Source organism: Rhinopithecus bieti, unplaced genomic scaffold (genome assembly GCF_001698545.2).
Source record: "Rhinopithecus bieti isolate Rb0 unplaced genomic scaffold, ASM169854v2 scaffold_2339, whole genome shotgun sequence".
NCBI lineage: Eukaryota > Metazoa > Chordata > Mammalia > Primates > Cercopithecidae > Rhinopithecus > Rhinopithecus bieti.
Genome location: NW_016803819.1, coordinates 1,576,168 through 1,588,237, shown reverse-complemented (window position 1 = coordinate 1,588,237; position 12,070 = coordinate 1,576,168). Strand labels below are relative to the sequence as shown.

The 12,070-nt window shown below is 40.0% G+C and overlaps 1 protein-coding gene across 16 annotated transcripts in view; it reads left to right on the top strand.

Annotated features, from left to right (window-relative positions):
- APBB2 (amyloid beta precursor protein binding family B member 2) overlaps positions 1-12,070 on the top strand; it is a 430,702-nt gene that overhangs the window by 73,041 nt on the left and 345,591 nt on the right. For all 16 annotated transcript variants that reach the window (XM_017854485.1, XM_017854599.1, XM_017854539.1 and 13 more), the window contains exon 2: positions 4,642-4,797. The gene's annotated coding sequence lies outside the window, so the exon portion shown is untranslated. The remainder of the gene's footprint in view (positions 1-4,641; positions 4,798-12,070) is intronic.

Sequence of the window (12,070 nt, the reverse complement as noted above, 5' to 3'; positions counted from 1 at the left end):
ACTCGTCTCAAAAAAAAAAAAAACAAAAAAGGCTGAGGCAGGTGGATCACCTGAGGTCAGGAGTTTGAGACCAGCCTGGCCAACATGGTGAAAATTGTCTTTACTAAAAATACAAAATTAACCAGGTGTGTTGGCGGGCACCTGTAATCCCAGCTACTTGGGTAGCTGAGGCAGGAGAATTGCTTGAACCCAGGAGGCGGAGGTTGCAGTGAACTGAGATTGCGCCACTGCACTCCAGCCTGGGAGATGAGCGAAACTCCGTCTCAAAAAAAAAAAAAAAAAAAAAAAAATTCTGGCCAAACATTGAAGATCCTCAAATGGTGGCAGTGTCTGGGTGCACATTTTGCCAGAGCCATTCACCGAAGCCAAAGACCAACTGCTATATGACCAAGGTTTTGAGTAGAAAAAGGATTTCACAATCTGTGAATCAAATCCAGTTCTCATTTTTGTTTAGTCTTCTGTTGAGAAAGATAATTTGGTGACTTCAAGCTTTAATCTACTTTGTGATTCTTGGGTTACAGGTTATTTTATCAGACTGCTACATTTACACTTACCCTCATTATCTTACAAATGACTTTAAGGTGTTACTGGAACAATACTCACAACAAAGCTATGATTTCATTGTGAAATACCAACAGGACCCTGATTCCGTTTGCCTGCTGCGGACATTAATGTTTACTGTTAGAACTGAGGCATCGAAGGGAATAAATAAACTGCTGACATTGTGTTGCCTTCAGGATCCAGCCATGGGAATATATGTTAGGGATTTGAGAAGTGGTTTTGGGTGGAGAAAAAGCGTTTTCTTTTTTCCCCCAGTGCCTGACTTCTCAGTTGAGGCGGGACAGAGCCATTGTGTTTGTTTGGGCTCTCACAAAGCCAGATCACATCAGCCCAGGCCGCGGCTTTATGAGCAGCCTCACAGCTCATGCCTTTGTTGTCCTGATGCACAGTCGGGAAAGGATGACGAGAAGGGAGCTCAATAAAGACCTTTCAGGGATTGTTTCTGAGTTTGTCATTGCCATCTGTCCTCTCTCCCCTGGCTTTTCAGGCTATTCCCATTTTGTGAGACTCTGGGTTTCTGATTAGTGTGGCGTGGACACCATAGGTAGATGCTGTGCAAAAAGTGGAAGTAAGCAATGTTTCAAAGAAATAATCTTAAAGAACACAGAAAAAAGCCTGCTCTTTCTCCAAGGCTGTGTGGACATAAGAGATGACGGATTAGGATTATTTTAATTATTAGTGACTGTATTGTTTTCTTTATTTCTTTTTCTATAACAGGGTCTTGCTGTCTTGCCCAGGTTGGAGTGCAGTGGTGAGATCCCAGCTCACTGCAGCCTCAACCGCCCAGGATCAAGCAGTCCTCCCACTTCAGCCTCCTGAATAGCTGGACCACAGGCATGTGCCACCATGCCCAGCTATTTTTTTTTTTTTTTTTTTTTGAGATAGTCTCATTCTGTTGTCCAGGCTGGAGTATAGTGGTGCTGTCTTAGCTCACTGTAATCTTCTCCTCCTGGGTTCAAGCAATTTTCCTGCCTCAGCCACCTGAGTAGCTGGAATTACAGGCATGTGCCACATGCCTGGCTAATTTTTGTACTTTTAGTAGAGACAGGGTTTTGCCATGTTGGCCAGGCTGGTCTTGAACTCCTGGCCTCAAGTTATCTGCCAGCTTCAGCCTCCCAAAGTGCTAGGATTACAGCATGAGTCACTGTGCCTGGACTAATTTTTAAAATTTTTTGTAGAGATAGGGTCTCACTATGTTGCCCAGGCTGATCTCAAACTCCTGGGCTCAAGCAATCCTCTCGTCTTGGCCTCCCAAAGTGCTGGGATTACAGGTATGAGTCACCGTGTCTGGCATCTCCTAATTTTTGAAACCACTAATGTCTTTCCCTTAAGACTTGGATAATTTTGGAAGTAAGAGGCTGTACTTGATGCCTTCAGACACTTACTTATTATTTCTAACACTGGTGCATGCATCTTTCCTGTCTATCGTGGGTGCCTTGGTGCAGGTGTAGTTTTATCTTGTTGAAAGCCTTTTGTTCTTCTTTGAGCGGTGGGACTGTAGTGTTACCAACAGGGCCAGTGCTAGGACCAGAAAGCTTTCGGTATAATAGGCAGTTTTTGTTCAGGACACCTGCTACCCAAGCACAGTGCACTCATTGTTTCTTCAGTTGAGCATGTTCTAGGCAGAGCCTTGTCTTTTTCAGCCTAGGATTGAGTCTTCACTTTTTCTCCTGCATGCATTTCATTTTTGGTAGAATCAATTTCTGTCTCATTCTTCTGGTTTTGCTGGTATGAATTTAATACCTGCACATGATTTGTACAAATTTTATTTCCATGAATGCATGCTGAAATGTCATAGTGGTGGAAAGAGCACTTGGTCAAAGTGAAGGCAAATGATCTGGACTCTCATTCCTGCTTTGCTGGCTGTGTGGCTGTGAGGGAAAGACATTTTACCTGTCTGGGCATGGGCTTCTTGGAGCAATGAGTTGCCAAGGCCCCTAGTGTATAAAGATTCTGCCATTGTGTCTTGTGTTTTTCAGGGTGCTAAGAGCATCAGAAATGAGTGTGCCAGGGGTCATTAAGGGCCCTGCTCCTGTAAGTAGGTAACACCAGGAGACATTCTTTTACTTACTTATTTATTTAATTTATGTATTTGAGATAAGGTCTCACTCTCTCTCCCAGACTGGAGTATAGTGACGTGATCATGGCTCACTGCAGCTCTGACTTCCTGGGCTGTAGTGACCTTCCCACCTCAGCTTCCTAAATAGCTGGGCCCATAGGCATGTACCAACATGTCCGGCTGGTTTTTTAAATTTTTGTAGAGACAAGGCCTCTCTTTGTTGCCCAGGCTGGTCTTGAATGCCTGGGCTCAAGTGATCCTCTGGCCTCAGCCTTCTGGAGTGCTGGGATTACAGGCTGTGAGCCACCGTGCCCAGCCCGTTCTTTTAACTAAGTGACAGTTTTATGGCATGGTCAGTGATAGAGAAGTTTGGATATGATAGGTGAGGGAAACAACTATGGTTCTCTGTCTGTGACAAGTTTGCAGAGTAGAAAAGAATTTTTTATTTCTAGGAAAGTGTTGTTCATCCCTGGAAGTGTTACTGGACACTTGAGTTTTGAACGTGTAAATTAAGAACTTCTGTGATCAGATAAATACTTCTTCATTTGTTAACTCTGTTCAGATAAGAGGCAGACCAAAGATCAGACTAATATAGCATAGATACCCCATTTCTGATTTGTATTCCTGCAGTCTTAAAAGAAACCCCTTATTTAAAAATGCTCTTAATTCTACTGGCAATGCATGTTAATTGTAGAAAATTTGGAAAATGCCAGAAAGAAAATACAAATAGCTTCCCAGTCCATAACCCAAAAGTGCTGTTGTTCACCCTTAGGTGTCTTTAGATTATGTGCACTCAGTTTGTAGAACAAAATTGGGACCATACCATACATATATAACTTGATATCTTGCTTTTTTTCTGCTGTGTTCCTTTTGAGATGATTTTTGGGACTGAGGTTTCAATTGAAGGTAGAGATTAATGTAATATTATGCTTGGCACACTTGTGACGAGGACTGTTTTGATTTACAGAAATAGAACTGTGGACCCAGTATCTGAAAATAACATTTGTCTTGTCCCCTCTTGAATAGGCTTTCAATATTTGACATATACGGATGTTGTTATAACTGTTACTATAATTAACAAATGAAGACTTCTTAATCTATTAGCTCTTATTGTTCACTAATTGCTTTCATAGGAGTCCCTCATTGAGTTTTTTGTGCCAGAATTGCTAGCTGTGCCTTCAGTAAGCATACGTTATATCAACACTGTTTTTCTGGAAGCCCTGATTCCTCTAGCTAAAGCATGGTCGCCTGTGAGCTAGGCCACGTGTTTGGCAGCAGGATAGTTAAGGGATTCCTTTTGCCCAGTTATATTATATGTTTGATAATATTTATGATTTACTTGTTGAATATTGGTTTCATATATAATTTCCTCTATTAGGAAATGAAAGATTATTCGTTTCCCCTTTGGATTATGTAACCTATAAAATTTTCTGTTACACTATTCACATTGCAATGTAAATATATTCTAAATCCTGAACCACATTAGAATTTTTTTGTAGCCCCACTTCTGTGTCTTTTGTGGTGCCCTTTGAAGTCCTGTAATGTTTTATATTTGAGATTAAATCTGGGTTTCACTTTACTTTTTAAAGCATATTGAGCAAGTTAATTTTCTGTTTGAGTTCCTAAGGGGAATGATTCCAGCCCTCTGTGTCCCAAGAATTTAGACTGAGCCCTGCCAGAACATTCCTGTGGTTTTCCACGGGGCAGATCAGTGTGTTCATGAAATTTTAGTTGTAGCTTGTGTTTTCCATGGTTAATTAAAACATCTGGCTTTTCAGTTTCCCACAAACAGAGCATAATCACTAGGCCAAACCTTTTCAATAAATGATTAAATATTTCAGTCCTCCACTCAGAATAGCCCACACTTGTCTTTACGATACCTTGTAAGCTGTTGTCTCTGTTTATAATGAGTTTGAACATTGGGAACGTGTTTGAGGTTATCCTGCCAAATACGTGCCCTGAGAGAGAGAAAGTTGGTGACTTTGAGTCCTTATAATGGCTTCTGGCCTTTGCCTCCCCAGGTTGGAGTTGCTGTGGGTGAGCTGCTGCGGTTTGTAGGCAAGCATGCTGTGGTCGGATCTGCCCAGCCGTGGAACAGGAACATTTGCTGGATGGAAAATCCATAAAAGAAAGCTCCTGTGAAAAGCTGAGGCTGACAATAATTTAAGCAAAATCAGGTTGGTATAAGTAAGAGAGGCTGGATAAAGTGGATTGGGCCTGATAGGAAAAAGTTGTTTTGTTCCTTCCATGTACATTTTGGAGACCACCCCAAATGATTATTTTCAGTTATTTGTGAGAGTTCCAGCATGTGTAAATGGCAGATATATGCTGATGGCCTTTTGTGTATAGTGTCATGTTGTCTTCCTTTCCTTCTCCTTCTCTTCCTTTTCCTCTCCTTTGTCCCATCCTCTTTCTTATCTTCCTCTCCTCTCAGAAGAGAGGAGGACCTTGGCACAAATATTGGAATAAACCACAACCAGAAGCCACCTATGCCAACCTCAATGGTCTTGGCTTTATTTTGGGGAAAAAGCGGCGTCCAGCCTCGTGGAGTTGCATTTGTAGTTTCAAAGACTTGCGTTCATTTGTGTTTTTGAACTTTGAAGGGTGGGGCATGGAGACCTGCCATTTCTGCTGGGATAATTCTGGCTGTGAGCCTCCGGTCTGTTTGGCCAGATTTTATATACTCAAATCTTTCCCCACACAAAAGCCACCAACACATTCATCTTCTGCAGTGTGTGCATTTGGCATTAAGATACTTATATATGACAGGGGAAGAGAAATGTCCTGAAAAACATAGGTGTTTAAATAAATGCAAAATGCTCTCACTGTGGGCCAGGAGAATGAAACAGCGTGGATAACCCCATATGAAGTAGAAAAGTGAAAATAAATCATTTTGAAAACATATATTGTACAGGGACAGACATTGCAGACCATTTCTATTGGACATTCAGTGGGTAAGTCAGCTTTCTACATAAGCAGCTGATAAATACTCCCTAGAAAGGAGTGAGTCACAGTCTTTCAGAATCTGTGAAGTAGTGAATGTCTGTTGACTTTGTCTACCCAGCATCCTTTTCCTCCATCTTTTAATAAATCATCCAGATTTTCCCTGGGCAATTGCCCTTGCTTCATTTTCACCCTGTGTAGTTAGAGGAGGTGACCCTGCTGGCTCAGTTATGGGCATGTAACATAAGCATGGCCAGTGATATGGTTTGGCTGTGTCCCCATCCAAATCTCATCTTGAATTGTAACTCCCACAATTCCCACATGTCTTGGGAGGAGCCTGGTGGGAGGTGATTGAATTATGGGAGTGGGCTTTTCCTGTGCTGTTCTTGTGATAGAGAATGAGTCTCATGAGATCTGATGCTTTTAAAAACGGGAGTTTCCCCACAAAAGCGCTCTCTTTTTTTGCCTACGGCCATCCATGCAAAACATGACTAGCTCCTCCTTGCCTTCCGCCATGATTGTGAGGCTTCCCCAGCCACGTGGAACTGTAAGTCCATTAAACCTCTTTCCTTTGTAAATTGCCCAGTCTCAGGTACAGCATGAAAATGGACTAAAGGGTCACAACTGTCTTTGGAGGGGCCATAGTATTCTCGTTGCAACTATTGAAGAAGTTTTGCCTTCTGTGAGTTTGTTAAGCTGGAGCTGCTAGTGGCAGTTTTTGCTATGACGTAGGGAAAACCTTACTGAAAATTAAGACAACACAGGAGAAATCAAAGCAGGGAGATGGAGGAAAAGTGAATGAGAGGAAGGGGAGAGAAGAGACACACACACAAATACACAGACATATATATATGTGTATATATATATATATATTTTTGACCTGCAATTCAGCAGTGCTTAAACCCAGCATCTCCTGTTCACTTTCCTGGCAGATTAGCTAGTTCGTCTGAGTTAGGTGTCTGTCTCTTACATCCAAAACATCCCAATTGGTGGTGCCTTCTAGGAGCGAGGTCTTAGTATAAAATGACTGTGGTATAGTCCCTATTTTTAGGGGCTTATGGTGTAGGGCAGCAGTCCCCAACCTGTTTGGTATAAGGGACTAGTTTTATGGAAGACAGTTTTTCCAAATGGCAGGTGTGGTGGCTGGGATGGTTTCAGGATGATTGAAGCATGTTACATTTATTGTGCATTTTATTTCTATTATTATTACTACATTGTGGTCTATAATGAAATAATTTTTGCAGCTCACTATAATGTAGAATCAGTGGGAGCCCTGAGCTTGTTTTTCTGCAACTAGATGGTCCCATCTGGGGATGATGTGAGACAGTGGCAGATCATGAGGCATTAGATTCTCACAGGAAGCACGCAGCCTAGATCCCTGGCATGTGCCGTTCACAATAGCATTTGCATTCCTATGAGACTCTAATGCTGCCACTGATCTGTCAGGGGGCGGAGCCCAGGAGGTAATGTGAGCAATGGGGAGCAGCTGTAAATACAAATGAAGCTGTGCTCTTTAGCCCACTGCTCACCTCCTACTGTGCAGCCTGGTTCCTGACAGGCCACAGACTGGTACCAGGGACCTCTGGTGTAGGGGATAGGCCAGGTAAGTATTCACATGACTGACATGCAGTGTGACAATGTATCTCTAGAGGTAAGAACAAAGTTTTGTGGGAACAGAGATGGAATTAGGAATTCTGTTGGGTGGTAGACTAGCAGAGAGGGCTATCATTTAACAAGGTAGAAGAGGATTAAGTCTTAGGAAAATTAAAAAATACTAAAAACATTAAAAATATATATTTAATTCAATTACTTGCATTTTTAGTCTAAAAGAAGGGAAGGCTTTCCAGAGCCTATAGTTGAAGTAAATTGCAAATAAGGAAGATACTTTCAGAGATTAGTAGTAGTAGAATCTTGTTTATTTACTCTGAATACAATTGTTTAAGGCCTAGCCTAATGAGAGGTTATTAGAAAGCTGTCTGGAGTTAATTTTAACACGACAAGGTAACAGCTGCTGTTCTCATCAGAACCTCAGTCAGCTTTCTGTTCTAAGGAGAATTAAATTAATTTAAAGACTTATTTTCTCTTTTTAATGATAGAGTCTTCATTAATATTATATTTTGTAATTATACTGTTTTTTGGGGGAAATTTATGCAGCAAGTACAGACAGTTTCCATATGACTCCCACTGCCAGTTTCCTATATCATTAATATCTTGCATTCGTGTAGTATATTTATTATAATTGATGAGCCAATATTGATATATTATCGTTACTAAAATCTATAGTTTATATTAGGTTCACTCTTTGTGTTGTATGTTCTATGTGCTTTCATAAATACATAACTTGTATTTCCATTACAGTATCATACAAAATAGTTTCACTGCCCTAAAAGAATTGCATGTTCTACCTGTTCATTTCTTCTTCCTGAACCCCTGGCCACTACTCATCTTTTGCCCCATAGTTTTACTTTTTCCACAGTGTCATATTGTTAGAATTATACAATAGCTAGAGTTTTCAGATTGGCTTTGTCACTTACCAGTGTGCATTTAAGTTTCCTCCATGTCTTTTCATGAATTGATAGTTCATTTCTTTTAAAGCACTGAATAATTAATATTCCATTATATCACTGTTCCACAGTTTATCCATTTACCTGTTGAAGGACATCTTGGTTGCTTCCAAGTTTTGGCAGTTATGAATAATACTGCTGGAAACATTCATTTGCAGGTTTTTATATGGATATGTGGATAAGTTTTTAACTCATTTGAGTTTCTCACCATTAAATATGATGTTAATTTTAGGTTTTTTTTAAATGTTCTTTATCAAGTTGACAAATTTTCCCTTTATTTCTAGTTACTGAGAGTTTTTATTCTGAAAGAGTATTGGATTTTGTCAGGTGCTTTTTCTGCAACTATTGATATGGTCATGATTTTCTTGTTCAACTTATTCATAGGATGGATGATACTGGTTTTTGAATGTTGAGCCAGCCTTTTGATAGCGATTATGTTGACTTTCTAGATCAATATTAAGAGCTCTTATGTTGACTTGCTAGATCAATATTAAGAGCTCTGATACATGAACATGGGACGTGTTTCCATTTCTTTCAGTCTTCTTTAATATATTTCAACAGTGTTGTATTGCTTTCAGGGTACAATCTAATACTTCATGTTAAATTTATTCCTAAGTATTTTTTTCTTTTTGATGCCTTTATAAATTAAGAAAGTAATTATTTTCAAAGTATCTGTAGCTAGTGTATAGAAATGCAATTGGTTTCTGTATAGTGATGTTGTTTCCTGCAACCATGTTGAACCTGTTTATCAGTAATGATAGTTTTTTATGTGTATGACTTTCCTTGTATTTTCTATATACCAGCTTATGTCATCTGCAGATATAGTTTTTTTTCTTGTCCAATCTGGATGTTATTATTATTTATTTTCCCAGTGATTTGAAAACTTGACTGTGATGTGACAAATACAAAGTTACGTGCTTTGGAGTTTCTAGTGAAATCATTCTGTTACGTAGCTTTTTGATAAGGATAAAAGATGATAATTATGAAATTTATCTTCTCACAGTTGACTTAGGCATTCAGTCATTGAGCTTCTTAGTCACTCCTATATCTTCTTTGGAGAAATGACTATTCAAATCCTTTGCCCATTTTTATATTGGGTTGTCTCTCTTTGTATATAGTCTGATTTAAGCCCTTTATTGGATATATGATTTGCACATATTTTCTTCTAGTCTCTGGCTTGTTTAATGGTGTCTTTCCCCCCAACAATGCCAACAATGAAATACTGTAAATTTTAATTATTGATAAATTGCATCAATATGGAAAACTGTGTGTGTGTATAAACTTATTTTCTTAATGGTGTTATTTGGTGCTCAGAAGTTTTTAATTGTAACAAAATTCAGTTTATTAGTTTTTTGTTTCAAAGCTTATGATTTTGATGTTTCTAAAAACTTTGGCTATTCAAAGCTCATGAAAAGTTTCTGTGTTTCTTTCTAAAACTTGTTTTTTTTTTAATTTTATTTTTTTTGTGAGATGCAGTCTCACTCTGTCGCCAGACTGGAGTGCAGTGGCATCATCTCGGCTTGCTGCAACTGCCGCCTGCCGGGTGCAAAGGATATTCCTGCCTCAGCCTCCCAAGTAGCTGGGACTACAGGTGCCCACCACCCACCTGCCTAATTTTTTGTATTTTTGTTAGAGATGGGGTTTTACCGTGTTAGCCACGATGGTCTTGATCTCCTGACCTCATGATCCACCTGCCTCAGCGCACCCAGGCTCTTTCTAAAACTTTTGTTGTTTTACTCTTTACGTTTTGGTCTTTAATTCATTTGGGGTCAGTTTTTATATATGGTGTGAGGTTTGGGTCTATGTTTATTTTATTTAGTTGATTTTTTATTTTTATTTTTTGCATATACGTCTTAGCACCATTTGCAGAAAAGACTAACCAGTGACTTGACTTTTTTTGTAGAAAATCAATTGACTGTACTCTCAATTCTGTGCCTTTGGTTTACTATCTGTCCTTATGCTAGTACCACACTGTATTTAGGTTTTTGCAATGCAGTTTTTCTATGAAAAAAGTTAATTCAAGAATTAGACTTAAGATGCAATGTCTCCATTAAAAAACACTGTTGTACCTTTGCTACTTTTCCTCTCTGTTCTTTATGAGTCACTCTGTTACAGTACTAGTATTTGGTGTTTTCTCTTTAGGGTAATTATGGAAATCTGATATGGTAGATGACAGTGTGGAATCAATCAAGGTGCATTTTCCAGATTACTATATGTATGACTTTAAGCAGTGCTTAGGCCAGGCGCGGTGGCTCAAGCTTGTAATCCCAGCACTTTGGGAGGCCGAGACGGGCGGATCGCGAGGTCAGGAGATCGAGACCATCCTGGCTAACACGGTGAAACCCCATCTCTACTAAAACTACAAAAAACTAGCCGGGCGAGGTGGCGGCGCCTGTAGTCCCAGCTACCCGGGAGGCTGAGGCAGGAGAATGGCGTGAACCCGGGAGGCAGAGCTTGCAGTGAGCTGAGATCCCGCCACAGCACTCCAGCTTGGGTGACAGAGCGAGACTCCGTCTCAAAAAATAAATAAATAAATAAAAAAGCAGTGCTTAGTTTTTCATAAAGGTGGTAATCATTTTTATGCCTGTTCTGCATTTGAAAAAAACAGATTAAGTTTTTCATGACCTCTGTCTTAATCATTGCCAATAACTACTGAAGGAAGGATTTACAAGGCTGGCATATTATTTCAAGTGTTTTCATTAATGGTGACATGAATTAGGTCTCATATCACAAAACTATTTTACTAAATAGGAAACCTGTGATTTAAAATGTCTTCCATGTTTTGGTAACACAGTGTAGTTCTATATGTTTTATGAAAATTGGACATTTGTCGTAGTATAAAATGCTAGTTGTATTTTATATTTACCTATTCTGTTTTATCTTTGTATTAGAATGATTCTCAATAGCTAACTGTGAAGACATTAAAATAATTATATTAGGAATGTGAAGATTGCAAATTTATATATCTTTAGTTACAACTGTGTTATGAATGCATAAACATTGAAAAGGAAATTTTTAAAAAGTCAGTGCTTTATTGTGACATTTGGAATCTAGTTGATCATTTTCTCTTGTTTTCTAATAAAATCATAATTTTGTTTGGGACATGACTTATTTTTAATGTGAAAAATCTAAATGTAAGTCTTGGTGAAATGCAGAGACATTTCCCTTATCTGGCACATAGCTGAGCTGACTATTGCTGCTGGACTTTAATTGGAGATTACAGTCATGCTGGTAGATTTGGAATCTGTTTTCTGCAGTGCCATTAGAAGGTCAAGCCATGCGTCCTGGTTCCTGGAGGGCTCAGTTCTCAGGATGGCTTATCTGCTTCCTGCTTTCTTCGTAATCTTCTCATTTCAACCTGGGTAGACCGCTTAATGGCAACTGACATGTGTGTTACCTGGCCCTTTTACTTTCCTGGGAAGTCCTTTGACTGATAATGTCACCTCCTAAAAACATATCCATAGAGCAACATTGAATTATCTTTTTTACTGAAGTTGGGATTCAAAATGATTGAACCGAAGATGGCCGAATAGGAACAGCTCCAGTCTCCAACTCCCAGCGCCAGCGACACAGAACACCGGTGATTTCTGCATTTGCAACTGAGGTACTGGGGTCATCTTACTGGGGAGTGCTGGACAATCGGTGCTGGTCAGCTGCTGCAGCCCAACCAGCGAGAGCTGAAACAGGGCGAGGCATCGCCTCACCTGGGAAGCGCAAGGGGGAAGAGAGTCCCTTTTCCTAGCCAGGGGAACTGAGACACACAACACCTGGAAAATCGGGTAATTCCCACACCAATACTGTGCTTTAAGCAAACGGGCACACCAGGAGATTATACCCACACCTGGCTGGGAGGGTGCCATGGCCACGGAGCCTCCCTCATTGCTAGCACAGCAGTCTGCGATCTAACCGAAACGGCAGCAGCGAGGCTGGGGGAGGGGCGCCC